The 19,105-nt window shown below is 36.3% G+C and overlaps 1 protein-coding gene across 2 annotated transcripts in view; it reads right to left on the bottom strand.

Annotated features, from left to right (window-relative positions):
- Positions 1–1,342: 1,342 nt before the first annotated feature.
- Positions 1,343–19,105, bottom strand: part of OSTN (osteocrin) — a 77,368-nt gene continuing 59,605 nt past the window's right edge. For both annotated transcript variants that reach the window (XM_053709045.1, XM_053709044.1), the window contains exon 5: positions 1,343–4,400. The gene's annotated coding sequence lies outside the window, so the exon portion shown is untranslated. The remainder of the gene's footprint in view (positions 4,401–19,105) is intronic.

The following is a 19,105-nucleotide window of genomic DNA, read 5'->3' on the forward strand; positions in this document are numbered from 1 at the left end:
TCGACCCATCTGTGGGTCTTCTTCAAGACAATTATCATTTTTTTTTAGTGCAAACAGAACTCCATGCAACAGCGTTCAATGCCGGACTCCCAGTGAAGATCTCCAATATCTTCACTGGGAGTCCGGCATTGAACGCCGTTGCATGGAGTGCTGTTTGCACTAAACAAAATGATAATTGTCTTGAAGAAGGCCCACAGATGGGTCGAAAACGTCAACATTTTATTAATATGAAACTAATTTGGAAATAAAGTTGTATATTCATTAGCTTTACAACAAGTCCTGTGAGTGCCCTCCAACATCAACACTACTTTACATATTAATTTGAGGATAGCACCCAGGAAGTAGCTACACCTGTGTGGATGGAGTGCTGGGCTACCGGCTATATATTTTATATATATATATATATATATATATATATATATATATATATATATATATAACACCATTAAACCCTGGATTTATACCACAAGAAAAAAAAAATCACATTTCAAGGAAACCAAACACCTCTTTTCCCCTTAAACACTACAATAAAGTTTGTGGTATAAATCCAGAGAGTGGCAGTTTTTTGAGTTTTGCGTTGCTTTTTTTTTTATTGTGTACCCTGGTTTTTATAATGAAGGATATGTGAATAATCTTCTAACTTTATAATGTGGACTAGACATAACAGTCAAATTACTTCTCAGAATATTTTTTTCATTTAAAAACTTCTAAATAGGGCATGTGTGCTAAGAAGAAAATACACACTACACATTACAGTAAAGTTTCCTTAGATTAAAGTGACCTTTGTTGTGATTATATGGGTCATGTTTTTCAGCATTTTTGAAACATAAAAACCTCTAGTAAATACAGTTTTAAGGAATGTAACACAGTAAATTGACTGCATATCCATGCTAAGAAACACACTATTATAAGTCCTGCTTCAGTATTTCTTAATCCACAGTATGACATGCAGCCTTATGTATTGTGTAAAACTTTGTAAACTAGTGACCTGTTGTTCGCAAACTAATAACATTGTGCTAATGTAAAATTTTTATTAGTACCTGTATGATTTTCTCTAAAAGAGAGATACTGTGTTGTATATCCCTGATATACAGTGTATTATGAACCTGGTACCTTATAAACAATTCTATCTTAGAGATGTGATAGATTTTTTTGTTTTGCTGTGCCAAAGCAAGCACAAAAGCACAACATTTATAACATTGTGGTCCAGCCACACCATATCAACATGGCACATGCATATCCATTTCTTTTGGTTTAGAGTAAAATAAAAATAATATATATATATATATATATATATATATATATATATATATATATATATATATATATATATAATGTATGTTTCTATATTAGTACTTGCATGAGAGTACCACAGATCATGATCATATCATTTTGGCTCACTAGAATGGTTCCTAAAAAAACTTCCACATTATCAAGTTACTCGAATGAAGTTTAAATTGACTAAAGTCTACCTTTTTAGAGAGATAAGGTGGAATAATATTTTGTATACGGTTTACTTATGCTCCAAATTAAATTGATTTGCATTCTGTTTTAAGACATTGTTCCTAGAGATTAAGCGACACTGTTTATTACTCTGGGGATATTCAGGGTTAGTTATTACTTTATTTTTGCACTGTGTTTAGCCCAATTTGGAAAAAAAAATCAATATTTATTTATTTGTCTTCCCCTGTGGTTTAATAAGAACACACCCTGACCTAAAAGATAACTAAACTAAAAAGAGACATCGCTGCTATTGCAATGCTATTTAAAGGGTAATGATACCCAAATGTTGAAACACTTCAAAGTGATGCAGCATAGCTGTAAAAAGCTGATTATCTCTATGTAAAAAAGGAAGATATTTTACTTTAAAATGCCCTAAGTATTCCCACCCCATTGTGAAGGACTTTAAGCAACAAATCAGTATACCTGTCCCGGGACAGACAAGGGAGCGTGCTTCATGCACACTCATCTTATTTCCCTATTCAGTTTAAGGAAGTTTACTATGAAATCTCATGAGATCATAGTAAAAGAGTTCATGACCACAGCACTGCTGATGCATAATGGCTGCTGTTCATTTCTTCCTTCCTTTTTTTTTTTACCCGCAGATGGGCAGTAGCTGAAAGATAACTTTTTACAGAACACTTACTCTGGTGAGCTGAGAAAATTGTGAGGTAAAATATCTTTCTTTTTTACAAAGAGATTCTCAGGTGATACTTTCCTGTCAGCTTTTTACAGTTATGCTGCATCACTTTCAAGTGATTTAGCATATGAGTATTATGTTCCTTTAATGGAACATATTTGTTAATACAGCGCAGAAAACTCTAAATAGAGATTCAAAGGAGCTGTCTCAATAGATAGTTATCTAAATATTTAATGAATTAATGCCAATGCTCTGTTTTGTTTCTATCCTGCAAAGGGGTTACAAACATAGTTAAAGTTAGCTCTGAAGCAGCAAAGCACTACTGGGACCTAGCAAAACACATCTGGTGACTGGCAGCAAGTATACATACAGTATGTGTATTGTTAGTGTATCACTAGTCTGGAGATGGCATTGGTTATGTATTTAACCCTTTTTAAACACATGGATACAAGCAAACAATATTGCTCTAAGAAAATGCTCTAAGGTAATAGAACATTTTCTTATTGCTATATTAATAACCATTTAATAGTGTATAAACAGAACACAAGGTTGTATTATACTGATAAATCTACAGTGTCACTCAACATTTTTCAGTAAATCCATCAAATTCATGACAATAATAAATATTTTAGGAACATTTTAAACAGGTCAAATACAATTTTCACTGTTAGTGTTCACATATACCCCAGATCAAATGGCTCTCAGTAGAATTAATTTTAACGGATGGAACTCATGTATACCCAGGTCAATTGGCTCTCAGTAGAATTCATATTAACGGATGAAACTCAAGTATTCCAAAGTCAATTTGCTCTCAGTAAAATTCATATTAACGGATAAAGCTCATGTATATACCAGGTTTAATGACTCTCAGTAAAATTCATATTAACTGATGGAACTCGTGTATATCCCAGGTTTAATGACTCTCTGTAGAATTCATATTAACTGATGGAGCTAATATATGCCCCATCTCAAATGACTCTCAGTAGAATTTATATTAACTGATAAAGCTAATATATACCCCACATCTAATGAGTCTCGGTAGAATTCATATTAACTGATGGAACTCATGTATATCCCAAGTCTAATCACTTTCGTCAGAATTCCTATTAACTGACAAAGCTAATATATACCCTAGGTCTAATGACTTTCTTTGAAATTCATATTAAATGATGAATCTAATATACTGTATACCCCATGTCTAATAAATCTTGGTAAAATTCATATTAACTGTTGGAGCTCATGTATATCCAAAGTCTAATGGTTATCTGTATAATTCATATTAACTGATGGAGTTCATGTATATAACAGGTCTAATTGCTCTTCATAGAATTCATATTAACTGATGGATGAACCCCAGTTCTAATGACTCTTAGAAGAATTCATATTAACTAATGGAGCTCATGTATACCCCTGGTCTAATGACATTTAGTAGAATTCATATTAACTAATGGAGCTCATGTATACCCCTGGTCTAATGACTTTTAGTAGAATTCATATTAACTGATGAAGCTCATGTATACCCCTGGTCTAATGACTTTTAGTAGAATTCATATTAACTGATGAAGCTCATGTATACCTATTTTTGTGTTTTATAATATTTTTACCTTGAATTTTTGTGTTGAAATTGTTATGGGACAGAATAAGAGGACAAAAAAAGTCCACAAAGATTTGTCTTTGTGGTGGGTATATTAAACTAATATAATAGATATCACTAGTGAGAATTTTTATTGAGAGCAACATTTGCTTTCTAGCAGCCATGTTAATTTCAGCTCATAATACAATGTCATTATTTAAAGTCATAATTGAACTAATTGCTCAATAATATAGGTCTTAAATACATTTTACAAACCCAGCATAGATGAGCCAGGTAGTTTGGTGTGGTGCCTGGAGGTATATTAAAAATACCCAATTATACTAAATTATCAGTGAGTTAATTATCAGTGTGAAATTCCTGCATTAACTCCTAATAAAGTAATGATAGCAAAGCATGTTTGCGTAGTTTCTCATCTAAAAAGTATGATTTTATGCAGTGCAGTATACACACTTTTACCCTGTGATCTGACCAGATACACCCTGGCTGTAAAAGTTGTGATCTGATGGATTGAATCTCTTATTGTTTCGGCAGGGAAAGTGAAATAGATTTATAGATGGACAATTCATTAAACATTGAAACATAAATCAACAGCAGAAGGTCTCTGAAGCATCAGAAGTGTTTTGGTCGCAACTGAGATGTATCATATATCATCCAGGGTGTACATACCTGTAAAAGAAAAAACAGCCAAGGTTAAAATACTCAGTAAAAATGTTAAAATATTTTTGCTGCCTTCTTACTGGTGATAAAAAAGCAAGGTTGTCTTCAGTTACTGGCCAATTTTATAAATATACACATATATATACACACAAACACATATATACTGTATATATACAGTATATATATATATGCAGTTTATATATATACTGTATCCATTGTATATATATACAGTGGATATAAAAAGTCTACACACCCCTGTTACAATGTCAGGTTTCTGTGATGTAAAAAAAATGAGACAAAGATAAATAATTTCAGAACTTTTTCCACCTTTAATGTGACCTATAAACTGTACAACTTGATTGAAAAACAAACTGAAACTTCTAGGTGGAGGGAAGTTAAAATAAAAAACTAAAATAATATGGTTGCATAAGTGTGCACACCCTAAACTAATACTTATAACTGGGGATGTGGCTGTGTTTAGAATTGAGCAATCACATTCAAAATCATGTTAAATAGGAGTCAGTACTCACCTGCCATCATTTAAAATGAATCTGATTTACCCCAAATAAAGTTCAGCTGTTCTAGTAGGTCTTTCCTGACATTTTCTTAGTCACAACCTACAGCAAAAGTCATGGTTCACAGAGAGCTTCCAAAGCATCAGAGGGATCTCATTGTTAAAAGGTATCAGTCAGGAGAACGGTACAAAAGAATTTCCAAGGCATTAGATATACCATGGAACACAGTGAAGACAGTCATCATCAAGTGGAGAAAATATGGTGCAACAGTGACATTACCAAGAACTGGACGTCCCTCCAAAATTGATGAAAAGATGAGACGAAAACTGGTCTGGAAAGCTACAAAGAGGCCTACAGCACCATTAAAGGAGCTGCAGGAATATCTGGCAAGCACTGGCTGTGTGGTGCATCTGACAACAATCGCCCGTATTCTTCATATGTCTGGGCTATGGGGTAGAGTGGTAAGATGGAAGTCTTCTCTTACAAAAAAAAAAACATCCAAGCCCAGCTACATTTTGCAAAAACACATCTGAAATCTCCCAAAAGCATTTTGCAAAAGGTGTTCTGGTTTGATGAAACCAAGATTAAACTTTTTGGCCATAATTCCAAAAGATATGTTCGGCAAACAAAACAACACTGCATATAACCAAAAGAACACCATACCCACAGTGAAGCATTTTGGTGGCAGCATCATGCTTTGAGTCTGTTTTTCTTCAGCTGGAACTGGGGCCTTAGTCAAGGTAGAGGGAATTATGAACAGTTCCAAATACCAGACAATATTGGCACAAAACCTTCAGGCTTCTGCTAGAAAGCTGAACATGAAGAGGAACTTCATCTTTATGCATGACAACGCCCCAAAGCATACATCCAAATCAACAAAGGAATGGCTTCACCAGAAGAAGATTAAAGTTTTGGAATGGCCCGGTCAGTGCCCAGACCTGAATCCAATCGAAAATCTGTGGGGTGATCTTAAGCGGGCTGAGCACAAGAGATGCCCTCACAATCTGACAGATTTGGAGTGTTTTGCAAAGAAGAGTGGGCAAATCTTGCCAAGTCAAGATGTGCCATGCTGAAAATCTCATACCCAAAAAGACTGAGTGCTGTAATAAAATCAAAGGGTGCTTCAACAAAGTATTAGTTTAAGGGTGTGCACACTTATGCAACCATATTATTTTAGTTTTTTATTTCTACTTCCCTCCACCTAAAAGATTTTAGTTTGTTTTGCAATTGAGTTGTACAGTTTATAGGTCACATTAAAGGTGGAAAAATTTCTGAAATGATTTATCTTTGTCTCATTTTTTTACATCACAGAAACATGACATTTTAACAGGGGTGTGTAGACTTTTTATATCATATATATATATATATATATATATATATATATATATATATATATAGAGAGAGAGAGAGAGAGAGAGAGAGAAGCACACTCCAGTGGAATTTTTCAAATATCACTTTACTGTGAACGTTTTCAGACCAATAGGTCCATCCTCAGGCATACAAGTGTTAAAAGCAACTTACTCTCCACCATACTTGTAAAGTGCACCAAGGCGCCGGGCTCCACGCTCTCCCGGGTAGACACGCCCATCCTCTGATGTCATCATCCCGGGCAACGTGAATCCGGACTTCTGTTAACAAAACAGAAATTTTTCAAAACATAAAAATCTATTGTACAAACATGAATACAGGGTACAATCTAGTATCGACAAGCAGAAAGGAGCCTCAACTTAAAGCCATAGTATTAATACTTCCTCTGCCCTCAATACGATATACCACGTCCAAGCGTGCGTTACCATAACAACTGACATAAACAAAAACAGTGGCAGGGGAAGTAGAAATAAACGTTGCAAAGTACAAATACAAGTAGAACAGTTAACTCATAAGATTACCTATAGTACAAGCTAGTATACTACACCACCGCTGGCCAAATAAACTGGAAAATGCATAATTTATAATTTATAATTGATAAGAAAGATGATGTCATCTCATCTCACTATGGCATACTAAGTCAGGGGTGATATGGTAGAGGACCACGCAAAATGTGAGACTATAATAAAAAGTGACACAAATATAGGGCTAAGATACATAGAACTCTAGCAGAGGCATATAGGAAATCTGACTGGCTATATCCAGCAGACCTGGCTGAATTAGAGTCAATGAAGAGACTTAAAAAAAAAACAGATAAAACAAAAGTTGTGAAAGCAAAACAAAACACAATATCACTGCCCTAAAAAAGGGGAAAGAAAAAGAATAGAAAAAAAATGAGAAAAACAAGGAAAAACAAAGAGAAAGAAAAAAAAGAAAAAAGGATGAAAGATAGAGAGTCTAGGCAGGTCCAAATATATAATGACTCTCATTTTACAAAAATGGTTCTCATTTAACAAAGAAGCATGCCAGTCCAGATGTTTATTTAATCCTTTAGGGATTACTTTCTCAAAATTATAAATCCATCAGGCTTCTTTTTGTAATAATATCTTATTGCGATCACCCCCTTTATTCAGGGGGGGAGACGTGATCAATAATCGTGTACTTCAGGTCAGTAACGCTATGTTGAAGTTGTTGGAAGTGACATGCCACTGGTTGTTCCCGAGAAGCTTTTGTTGATAGCTGTCCGTATAGCTGATTGATGATTATACGCGAAGCAGACAAGGGCGGCGCGGTAGTACTAATGAATTATAAGGACTACAAGGCACAAATTCTATCACAGCTATCGGATCAGACCACCTACAAGAAATTGCATTGTTATCCCACTTCTGGGTTTAAGAAGAAGATATCAGTATCTTTTTGGCAACATTTAAACAAAGCTTTATGGATAAAGATACCCTTGCCTACTTGACTGTCACATATCCCAGGACACCAGTGTTTTATTCACTGCCTAAGATACATAAACAGCTAGACCTATCGTTTCTGCTATTGGGTCCATCCAACATTCCATAGCAACTTTTGTGGACTTCTATCTGCAACCCATGGTTATGAACATGCCCTCTTATCTTAGGGATTCTTCCATGCTTTTAAACTCCTTAAGAATACTTGATGGGATAAGTGATGATGACATATTAATCACTCTTGATGTAACAAGTTTATATACAGTCATTCCCCACGCTGAGGGTCTTCATGCTATTGCAATACAACTTGCAAGATATCCCTATGTGGGGCCACCTCCCGAAATCCTTCTATACCTTCTTGAATTTTGCTTGAGAACTAATTATTTTTGTTTCGAAAACCAATTCTACCTACAACTAACTGGTACAGCGATGAGGTCCAATCTGGCCCCATTCTATGCAAATTTATTTATGTCCATCTTTGAAGAATTTGGTACTGATCTATTCAAAACGCAGGTGATTAGTTTGTTCAGAAGGTATATAGATTACTTGTTTATCAGCTGCACAGGGACTAAACAGGATCTAGAGAGATGGTTTACAGAACTGAACTCCACTAATGAAGCATTAAAATTTAAAATGCAATATGATCAATCACAAATTGACTTCTTGGATGTACGATTATACAAAAGAGATACAATAGTGTTAATTGGAAAGATACAATCAACACTATATAGAAAAGACAATGACCGCAATGCCTTGCTACACTTCACTAGTTGTCATCCTCCGGCACTCAAAAAGGCATTACCTAAGTCCCAGTTGCAGTGAGTTCTTAGAAATAATACAGAGAAGAACAACAGAGATACCCAACTGGCTGAGATGAAATGCCGCTTTAAACAGAGAAATTATCCAACAAAGCTTTTAAAAGAACAACAGGAAACACTCTTGGAGTCCCAAGACACTGGAAATAAAAAGGATGTATTAAACAGAATGACCTTTGTGACTACTTACACTGGTGACAAGAGGGGGATAAACTCATCACTAAGCAAGCATTGGGATATCATCAGCTCAGATCCATCACTACCCCTGGTGAACATGCCACCACCACGTATAGGCTACAAGAGAGTGAGGTCCTTACGGGACATTCTGATTCAAACAGATCCTCAACATTGCTACACGAGATCGTCCTGGCTAGATACTAAGAAAACAGGAGTCTACCGCTGTTTGGGTTGAACCACTTGTGGGGGCCTTATTACTGGATCCTCCTTTTCTCATCCATATAGAAGGAAAAGTTATAAACATAAATTCCAGCTAACATGTACAATAACACACATTGTGTATTTATTACACTGCACTTGTGGCCTTTTTTACGTGGGCAAGACCTGCGACGACCTCTGGACTTGCATGGCCAATCATCGACAGCGGACAGCGATCAACAGAAGCTCCTCAGAACAACCAGTGGCATGTCACTTCCAACAACTTCAACATAGCGTGACTGACCTAATGTACACGATTATTGATCATGTCCCCCCCCCTGAATAGAGGGGGTAATCGCAATAAGATATTATTAAAAAAAGAAGCCTTATAGACTTATAATTTGGAAACACTAATCCCTAAAGGATTAAACACTCATCTGGACTGGCATGCTTTTTTGTAAAATGAGAGCCATTTTTGTAAAATGAAAGCCATTGTCTATTTGGACTCTCTATCTTTCATCCTTTTTTCTTAAGCTTTGTTTTTCCTTGTTTTTCTCTGTTTTTTTCTATTCTTTTTCATTCCCCTTTTTTAGGGCAGTGATATTATGTTTTGTTTTAAATCTATTCATTGACTCTAATATGGCCAGATCTGCTGGATATAGCCAGTCAGATTTCCTATATGCCTCCACTAGAGTTCTATGTACCTTAGCCCTATATTTGTGTCACTATTTGTTATAGTCTCACTTTTTATTATAGTCTCCTTTTTTGCGTGTCCCCTACCATATCCCCCCTGACTTAGTATGCCATATGTGAGATGAGATGACATCATCTTTCTTATCAACTATAAATGATAAATTATGCGTTTTCCAGTTTATATGGCCAGTGGTGGTGTAGTATACTAGATTGTACTATAGGTACTCTTATGAGGTAACTATTCTACTTGTACTGTACTTTGCCATATTTATTTCTACATCCCCTGCCACTTTTAAGTTTTATCGAGATTTTCTCGGTCCTATCAGCTGTTTTTGTTTTTTTCAGTTGTTATGGTAACGCACGTTTGGACGTGGTATATCGTAGTGGGGGCAGAGGAAGTATTAATACTATGGCTTTAAGTTGAGGCTCCTTTCTGCTTGTCGATACTAGATTGTACCCTGTATTCATGTTTGTACAATAGATTTTTATGTTTTGAAAAATTTCTGTTTTGTTAACAGACGTCTGGATTCATGTTGCCCAGGATGATGATGTCAGAGGATGGGCGTGTCTACCCAGGAGAGCGTGGAGCACGACGCCTTGGTGCACTTTACAAGTAAGGTGGAGGGTAAGCTGCTTTGTAACACTTGTATGTCTGAGGACGGACCTATTGGTCCAAAAACTTTCACAGTAAAGTGATATTTGAAAAATTCCATTGGAGTACGCTTGTCTTATTTTCTGGACTCACCTTTTGCTGCACCCTGGTTCAATGTTGAAAGAAAGTCAGGAGTGTGGTCTGTACCATATTATATATATATACACTAGTCCTAAAGCCTGTGTACACGGGCCATTTTTTGCAGTACAGCAGTCCAACCCCTTGCTCTCTCCCCCCTTTCTATTTTGCTCTCTCTCTTCCCCCTCTGTTTTGCTCTCTCTCTCCCTTCTGTTTTGCTCTCTCTCTCCCCCCTCTTGCGCTCTCTCCCTTTCTCTTTTCATCTCTCTCTCACCCCCTCTTTTGCTCTCTCTCCCCTCTCTTTTGCTCTCTCTTCCCCCTCTATTTTACACTCTCTCCCCCTCTCTTTTGCACTCTCTCCCCCCTCTCTTTTGCACCCTCTCTCTCACCTCACTTTTGCTCTCTCCCACCTCTCTTTTGCTCTCTCTCTCCAACCTCTCTTTTGCTCTCTCTCCCACCTCTCTTTAGCTCTCTCTCTTCCCCCCTTCTCTTTTGCTCTCTCTCCCTCTCTTTTGCTCTCTCTCTCTCATTTTTTTGCTCTTTCCCCCCTCTCTTTTGCGCTCTCTCCCCCTCTTTTGCACTCTCTTTCCTTCTCTTTTGCTCTCTCTCATCCCTCTATTTTGCTCTCTCACCCCTCTATTTTGCACTCTCTCACCCCTCTCTTTTGCTCTCTCTCACCCCTCTCTTTTGCTCTCTCTCACCCCTCTCTTTTGCTCTATATCTCCCCTCTTGTGCTGCTCTCTCTCATGCAGACACTCAGACAGCAACAGCAGCTCCCACCCGGACCCGCCCCATCACGCTCAGACTCCGCCCCTTCACGTCTAGCTCGGCCCCCTTCATGACACAGCTCTGCCCCTTCACAGCTGGTCAGCTCCACCCCTTCACGGATTAGGTGTTTTATCTGATTTGCCAACTTAGAGTTTTAAACTATGAAATAAAGGAGATGTTTTATACTTTTTGTCTAATCCTGTGAGTGCTGTGCTTTCTTCCTGGTTTAGATTATATATATATATATATATATATATATATATATATATATATATATATATATACGAAGAGAGAAGCGCTCTACCAGGAACGAACAACAGCTCATCAGCTAGTTCTATGGCAATTTACCACCCGGAAGCAGCCTCTTTTAGACCACTGATATACTTCAGGAAAGTTTTCCTCTGTGAAAAGCACACTGGTCTAAAAGAGGCTGCTTCCGGGTGGTAAATCACCATAGAACTAGCTGATGAGCTGTTGTTCATTCCTGGTAGAGCGCTTCTCTCTTCGTATGCAAATTAATATGACCCTGGGGAAGTCTCCCTATGGGTGATGGGTAGGGTGACCATATTGCCGCTTTAAGAAGGAACACATATGAAAAATGCATATGTCAGGGTTCTTAAGCAAAACATATATTTAAACAGCCCTGAAAACAGCCCTGACATATGTATTTTTCATATGAGTCCCTTTTTAAAGCGGCAATATGGTCACCCTACCCATGTCAGGGCTGTTTTCAGGGCTGTTTAAATATATGTTTTGCTTAAGAACCCTGACATATGCATTTTTCATATGTGTTCCTTCTTAAAGCGGCAATATGGTCAGCCTAGTGATGGGGGAAACCAGACGTGTGCCCAGTGTGCCTAGAGGAATGTGGCTGCACCTCACTGACAAGGGCCATAGGAGGCCGAAACGATCGTCTGGGATTGTCATGTTCCTTGTTCAGAGGAGAATTGCCTGGTATTTCGGGTCTGGACTGACCTTACTTGGCGGCATCAGACTGATATACTTCAGGAAAGTTTTCCTCTGTGAAAAGCACACTGGTCTAAAAGAGGCTGCTTCCGGGTGGTAAATCGCCATAGAACTAGCTAATGAGCTGTTGTTCATTCCTGGTAGAGCGCTTCTCTCTTTGTATGCAAATTAATATGACCCAGGGGAAGTCTCCCTATGGGTGATGGGGGAAACTAGACATGGACTTCTTGCCCAGTGTGCTTAGAGGAATGTGGCTGCACCTCACTGACGAGGGCCATAGGAGGCCGAAACGATCGTCTGGGATTGTCATGTTCCTTGTTCAGTGGAGAATTGCCGGTATTTCGGGTCTGGACTGACCTTACTTGGCGGGATCAGACTGATATACTTCAAGAAAGTTTTCCTCTGTGAAAAGCACACTGGTCTAAAAGAGGCTGCTTCCAGGTGGTAAATCGCCATAGAACTAGCTGATGAGCTGTTGTTCGTTCCTGGTAAGAGCACTTCTCTCTTCGTAGGCAAATATATATATGAGTAAGAAATTAAGATATGTATTTCTATAGCTGTAATAAAATTTGTGATATTTAAAGAAACAATAGAAGTATAGAAATTTGGCAAAAAATTGAAACAGTTTTAAGGCCATATTTTCAATTCCAGACAACTTTAATGCTAACACTGATCATTATCTACTGACTTGCAAGTCTCTGATGTAAAAATGGTTAAAATATACAGTTGTCAGTCAATATCAAAGCAGTATGGACAGGGAGAGCCAATTAAAGGACCACTAAACACAGAAGAATAGCATAATCAACAAATGCATAATAAACAGACAATGCAAAAGCACTTAGTTTACATTTCACATGAGTACCTGATGTTTTCCTGACAAATTTCAGTTGGTTTTATTTTCCTTCCCACTGCATCATGTGACAAGCATCAGCTAATCACAAAATGCATATACGTATATGCTGTGAATCTTGCACATGCTCAGTAGGAGCTGGTGTCTCAGAAAGTGTGCATATAAAAAGATGGTGCATATTTAGATCAAGGATGTGAACTGGAAAGTTGTTTAAAATTGTGTGCAAGAAAATAAAAATGTTTCTGCACACAAAGGGTTAAACTTTAATTTATACTTTTGTTTACCCCCAAAAAAGTCAGCATGTCTACCTATCAGTCACAGGAGATTCCCCCACAGCAATTAATAATCTAAATTTGCAGTTTAAAACTAAATGTTTGTGCACATAAAGGGCTGAATAAAAGTCAGCAGTCCTACCTATCAGTCATAGGCTCCACAGCAATATCATTATTAATAATCTAAACATGCAGTTAACTTCAAGGAAATAGAAATGTTTCTGCACACAAATGATTAAACAAATTGAAAAAAAAATACCCCCCTAAAAAAGCCAGTTTGTGTAGTTTCAAACTATCTTCAGGAAAATAGATTGTTTCTGCACACAAAGGTTTAAACTTAATCCCCCCCAAATAAAGACAGCAGGCCTGAATAACTATCAGTCACAGCAATACCCCAACTGCAATATTAATATTAAGCTACAAATCTAACACTAAAATTAAGAAAAAATATTATTCCCAGCTCCACAGAATAATACAAATATGCAGTTTGTGTTCAGTTTACACTGCACAAACAAACAACTATTCTGCACAATTTTACATCACAAAAAAACAGCACTGCAAGCTGACACAGGCACACACTACTGCACTGCTCAGAAGCTGAAGTAAAATGATTTCACTAAGACTAACAACTCGCTATGCTAGGTTAACAGTGGATTGGAGAAGTTTGTTTGATATTTAAAGGGACAGTCAAGTAAAAAAATATAGATAATCCCGTTATTACCCATTTCCCAGTTTTGCACAGAAAACATGGTTATATTAATACACTTTTTATCTATGTGATTACCTTGTATCTAAGCATCTTCTGACAGCCCCCTGATCACATGACTTTTTATTTATTATCTATTAACTTGCATTTAAGCCAATTAGTGCTGTGTTGTGCACAACCCAAGGGCGTGAGAACAATGTTATCTTTATGGCTCACATGAACTAGCACTCCCCTGTTGTGAAAAGCAAATACAAAAGCATTTGATAAGAGGCTGTCCTTAGTGGCTTAGAAACAGGCAGAAATTTAGAGGTTTAAAGGTTATAAAGTATATTAATATAGCAATGCTGGTTGTGCAAAGCTGGGGAATGGGTAGTAAAGGCGTTATCTACTTTTGTGTTGACTCTCCCTTTAATGCCTGACTTGCTGACCTTCACATCAATCATTTAGTGGTGCTCTGTCAGGATTTTGGACAGGAGACGTTGTACAAATGAATGCTCAGACCCGTGTACATAAGTGCAAATGAAGTAGCTAATTTTTCAAACAATCTCAGATCCTTCCTCTCCTGTGTTTTCTGCCCCTTTTTTATGGGCCGAATGTTCTAAACAGTAACAAATGTCACTATGTGCCGAATGTTCTAAACAGTAACAAATGTCACTATGTGCCGAATGTTCTAAACAAAAACAAATGTCACTATGTGCCGAATGTTCTAAACAAAAACAAATGTCACTATGTGCCGAATGTTCTAAACAATAACAAATGTCACTATGTTCCGAATGTTCTAAACAATAACAAATGTCACTATGTGCCGAATGTTCTAAACAATAACAAATGTCACTATGTTCCGAATGTTCTAAACAATAACAAATGTCACTATGTGCCGAATGTTCTAAACAAAAACAAATGTCACTATGTGCCGAATGTTCTAAACAAAAACAAATGTCCCTATGTGCCGAATGTTCTAAACAAAAACAAATGTCACTATGTGCCGAATGTTCTAAACAATAAGAAATGTCACTATGTGCCGAATGTTCTAAACAGTAACAAATGTCACTATGTGCCGAATGTTCTAAACAATAACAAATGTCACTATGTGCCGAATGTTCTAAACAAAAACAAATGTCACTATGTGCCGAATGTTCTAAACAATAACAAATGTCACTATGTGCCGAATGTTCTAAACAATAACAAATGTCACTATGTGCCGAATGTTCTAAACAATAACAAATGTCACTATGTGCCGAATGTTCTAAACAAAAATGAATGTCACTATGTGCCGAATGTTCTAAACAATAACAAATGTCACTATGTGCCGAATGTTCTAAACAATAACAAATGTCACTATGTGCCGAATGTTCTAAACAATAACAAATGTCACTATGTGCCGAATGTTCTAAACAGTAACAAATGTCACTATGTGCCGAATGTTCTAAACAAAAATGAATGTCACTATGTGCCGAATGTTCTAAACAATAACAAATGTCACTATGTGCCGAATGTTCTAAACAATAACAAATGTCACTATGTGCCGAATGTTCTAAACAGTAACAAATGTCACTATGTGCCGAATGTTCTAAACAATAACAAATGTCACTATGTGCCGAATGTTCTAAACAAAAATGAATGTCACTATGTGCCGAATGTTCTAAACAAAAACGAATGTCACTATGTGCCGAATGTTCTAAACAATAACAAATGTCACTATGTGCCGAATGTTCTAAACAATAACAAATGTCACTATGTGCCGAATGTTCTAAATAGTAACAAATGTCACTATGTGCCGAATGTTCTAAACAATAACAAATGTCACTATGTGCCGAATATTCTAAACAATAACAAATGTCACTATGTGCCGAATGTTCTAAACAATAACAAATGTCACTATGTGCCGAATGTTCTAAACAAAAATGAATGTCACTATGTGCCGAATGTTCTAAACAATAACAAATGTCACTATGTGCCGAATGTTCTAAACAATAACAAATGTCACTATGTGCCGAATGTTCTAAACAAAAATGAATGTCACTATGTGCCGAATGTTCTAAACAATAACAAATGTCACTATGTGCCGAATGTTCTAAACAATAACAAATGTCACTATGTGCCGAATGTTCTAAACAATAACAAATGTCACTATGTGCCGAATGTTCTAAACAAAAATGAATGTCACTATGTGCCGAATGTTCTAAACAAAAACGAATGTCACTATGTGCCGAATGTTCTAAACAATAACAAATGTCACTATGTGCCGAATGTTCTAAACAATAACAAATGTCACTATGTGCCGAATGTTCTAAATAGTAACAAATGTCACTATGTGCCGAATGTTCTAAACAATAACAAATGTCACTATGTGCCGAATATTCTAAACAATAACAAATGTCACTATGTGCCGAATGTTCTAAACAATAACAAATGTCACTATGTGCCGAATGTTCTAAACAAAAATGAATGTCACTATGTGCCGAATGTTCTAAACAATAACAAATGTCACTATGTGCCGAATGTTCTAAACAATAACAAATGTCACTATGTGCCGAATGTTCTAAACAAAAATGAATGTCACTATGTGCCGAATGTTCTAAACAATAACAAATGTCACTATGTGCCGAATGTTCTAAACAATAACAAATGTCACTATGTGCCGAATGTTCTAAACAATAACAAATGTCACTATGTGCCGAATGTTCTAAACAATAACAAATGTCACTATGTGCCGAATGTTCTAAACAATAACAAATGTCACTATGTGCCAAATGTTTTAAACAATAACAAATGTCACTATGTGCCGAATGTTCTAAACAAAAACAAATGTCACTATGTGCCGAATGTTCTAAACAGTAACAAATGTCACTATGTGCCGAATGTTCTAAACAATAACAAATGTCACTATGTTCCGAATGTTCTAAACAAAAATGAATGTCACTATGTGCCGAATGTTCTAAACAAAAATGAATGTCACTATGTGCCGAATGTTCTAAACAATAACAAATGTCACTATGTTCCGAATGTTCTAAACAATAACAAATGTCACTATGTGCCGAATGTTCTAAACAATAACAAATGTCACTATGTGCCGAATGTTCTAAACAATAACAAATGTCACTATGTGCCGAATGTTCTAAACAATAACAAATGTCACTATGTGCCGAATGTTCTAAACAATAACAAATGTCACTATGTGCCGAATGTTCTAAACAATAACAAATGTCACTATGTGCCGAATGTTCTAAACAAAAATGAATGTCACTATGTGCCGAATGTTCTAAACAATAACAAATGTCACTATGTGCCGAATGTTCTAAACAATAACAAATGTCACTATGTGCCGAATGTTCTAAACAAAAACAAATGTCACTATGTGCCGAATGTTCTAAACAATAACAAATGTCACTATGTGCCGAATGTTCTAAACAATAACAAATGTCACTATGTGCCGAATGTTCTAAACAATAACAAATGTCACTATGTGCCGAATGTTCTAAACAAAAATGAATGTCACTATGTGACGAATGTTCTAAACAATAACAAATGTCCCTATGTGCCGAATGTTCTAAACAATAACAAATGTCACTATGTGCCGAATGTTCTAAACAATAACAAATGTCACTATGTGCCGAATGTTCTAAACAGTAACAAATGTCACTATGTGCCGAATGTTCTAAACAGTAACAAATGTCACTATGTGCCGAATGTTCTAAACAATAACAAATGTCACTATGTGCCGAATGTTCTAAACAATAACAAATGTCACTATGTGCCGAATGTTCTAAACAGTAACAAATGTCACTATGTGCCGAATGTTCTAAACAATAACAAATGTCACTATGTGCCGAATGTTCTAAACAAAAATGAATGTCACTATGTGCCGAATGTTCTAAACAAAAACGAATGTCACTATGTGCCGAATGTTCTAAACAATAACAAATGTCACTATGTGCCGAATGTTCTAAACAATAACAAATGTCACTATGTGCCGAATGTTCTAAACAGTAACAAATGTCACTATGTGCCGAATGTTTTAAACAATAACAAATGTCACTATGTGCCGAATGTTCTAAACAAAAATGAATGTCACTATGTGCCGAATGTTCTAAACAATAACAAATGTCACTATGTGCCGAATGTTCTAAACAATAACAAATGTCACTATGTGCCGAATGTTCTAAACAATAACAAATGTCACTATGTGCCGAATGTTCTAAACAATAACAAATGTCACTATGTGCCGAATGTTCTAAACAATAACAAATGTCACTATGTGCCGAATGTTCTAAACAATAACAAATGTCACTATGTGCTGAATGTTCTAAATAGTAACAAATGTCACTATGTGCCGAATGTTCTAAACAATAACAAATGTCACTATGTGCCGAATGTTCTAAACAATAACAAATGTCACTATGTGCCGAATGTTCTAAACAATAACAAATGTCACTATGTGCCGAATGTTCTAAACAATAACAAATGTCACTATGTGCCGAATGTTCTAAATAGTAACAAATGTCACTATGTGCCGAATGTTCTAAACAATAACAAATGTCACTATGTGCCGAATGTTCTAAACAATAACAAATGTCACTATGTGCCGAATGTTCTAAACAATAACAAATGTCACTATGTGCCGAATGTTCTAAACAAAAATGAATGTCACTATGTGCCGAATGTTCTAAACAATAACAAATGTCACTATGTGCCGAATGTTCTAAACAATAACAAATGTCACTATGTGCCGAATGTTCTAAACAAAAATGAATGTCACTATGTGCTGAATGTTCTAAACAATAACAAATGTCACTATGTGCCGAATGTTCTAAACAATAACAAATGTCACTATGTGCCGAATGTTCTAAACAATAACAAATGTCACTATGTGCCGAATGTTCTAAACAATAACAAATGTCACTATGTGCCGAATGTTCTAAACAATAACAAATGTCACTATGTGCCAAATGTTTTAAACAATAACAAATGTCACTATGTGCCGAATGTTCTAAACAAAAACAAATGTCACTATGTGCCGAATGTTCTAAACAGTAACAAATGTCACTATGTGCCGAATGTTCTAAACAATAACAAATGTCACTATGTGCCAAATGTTTTAAACAATAACAAATGTCACTATGTGCCGAATGTTCTAAACAATAACAAATGTCACTATGTGCCGAATGTTCTAAACAAAAATGAATGTCACTATGTGCC

Source organism: Bombina bombina, chromosome 4 (genome assembly GCF_027579735.1).
Source record: "Bombina bombina isolate aBomBom1 chromosome 4, aBomBom1.pri, whole genome shotgun sequence".
Classification (NCBI taxonomy): Eukaryota; Metazoa; Chordata; class Amphibia; order Anura; family Bombinatoridae; genus Bombina; species Bombina bombina.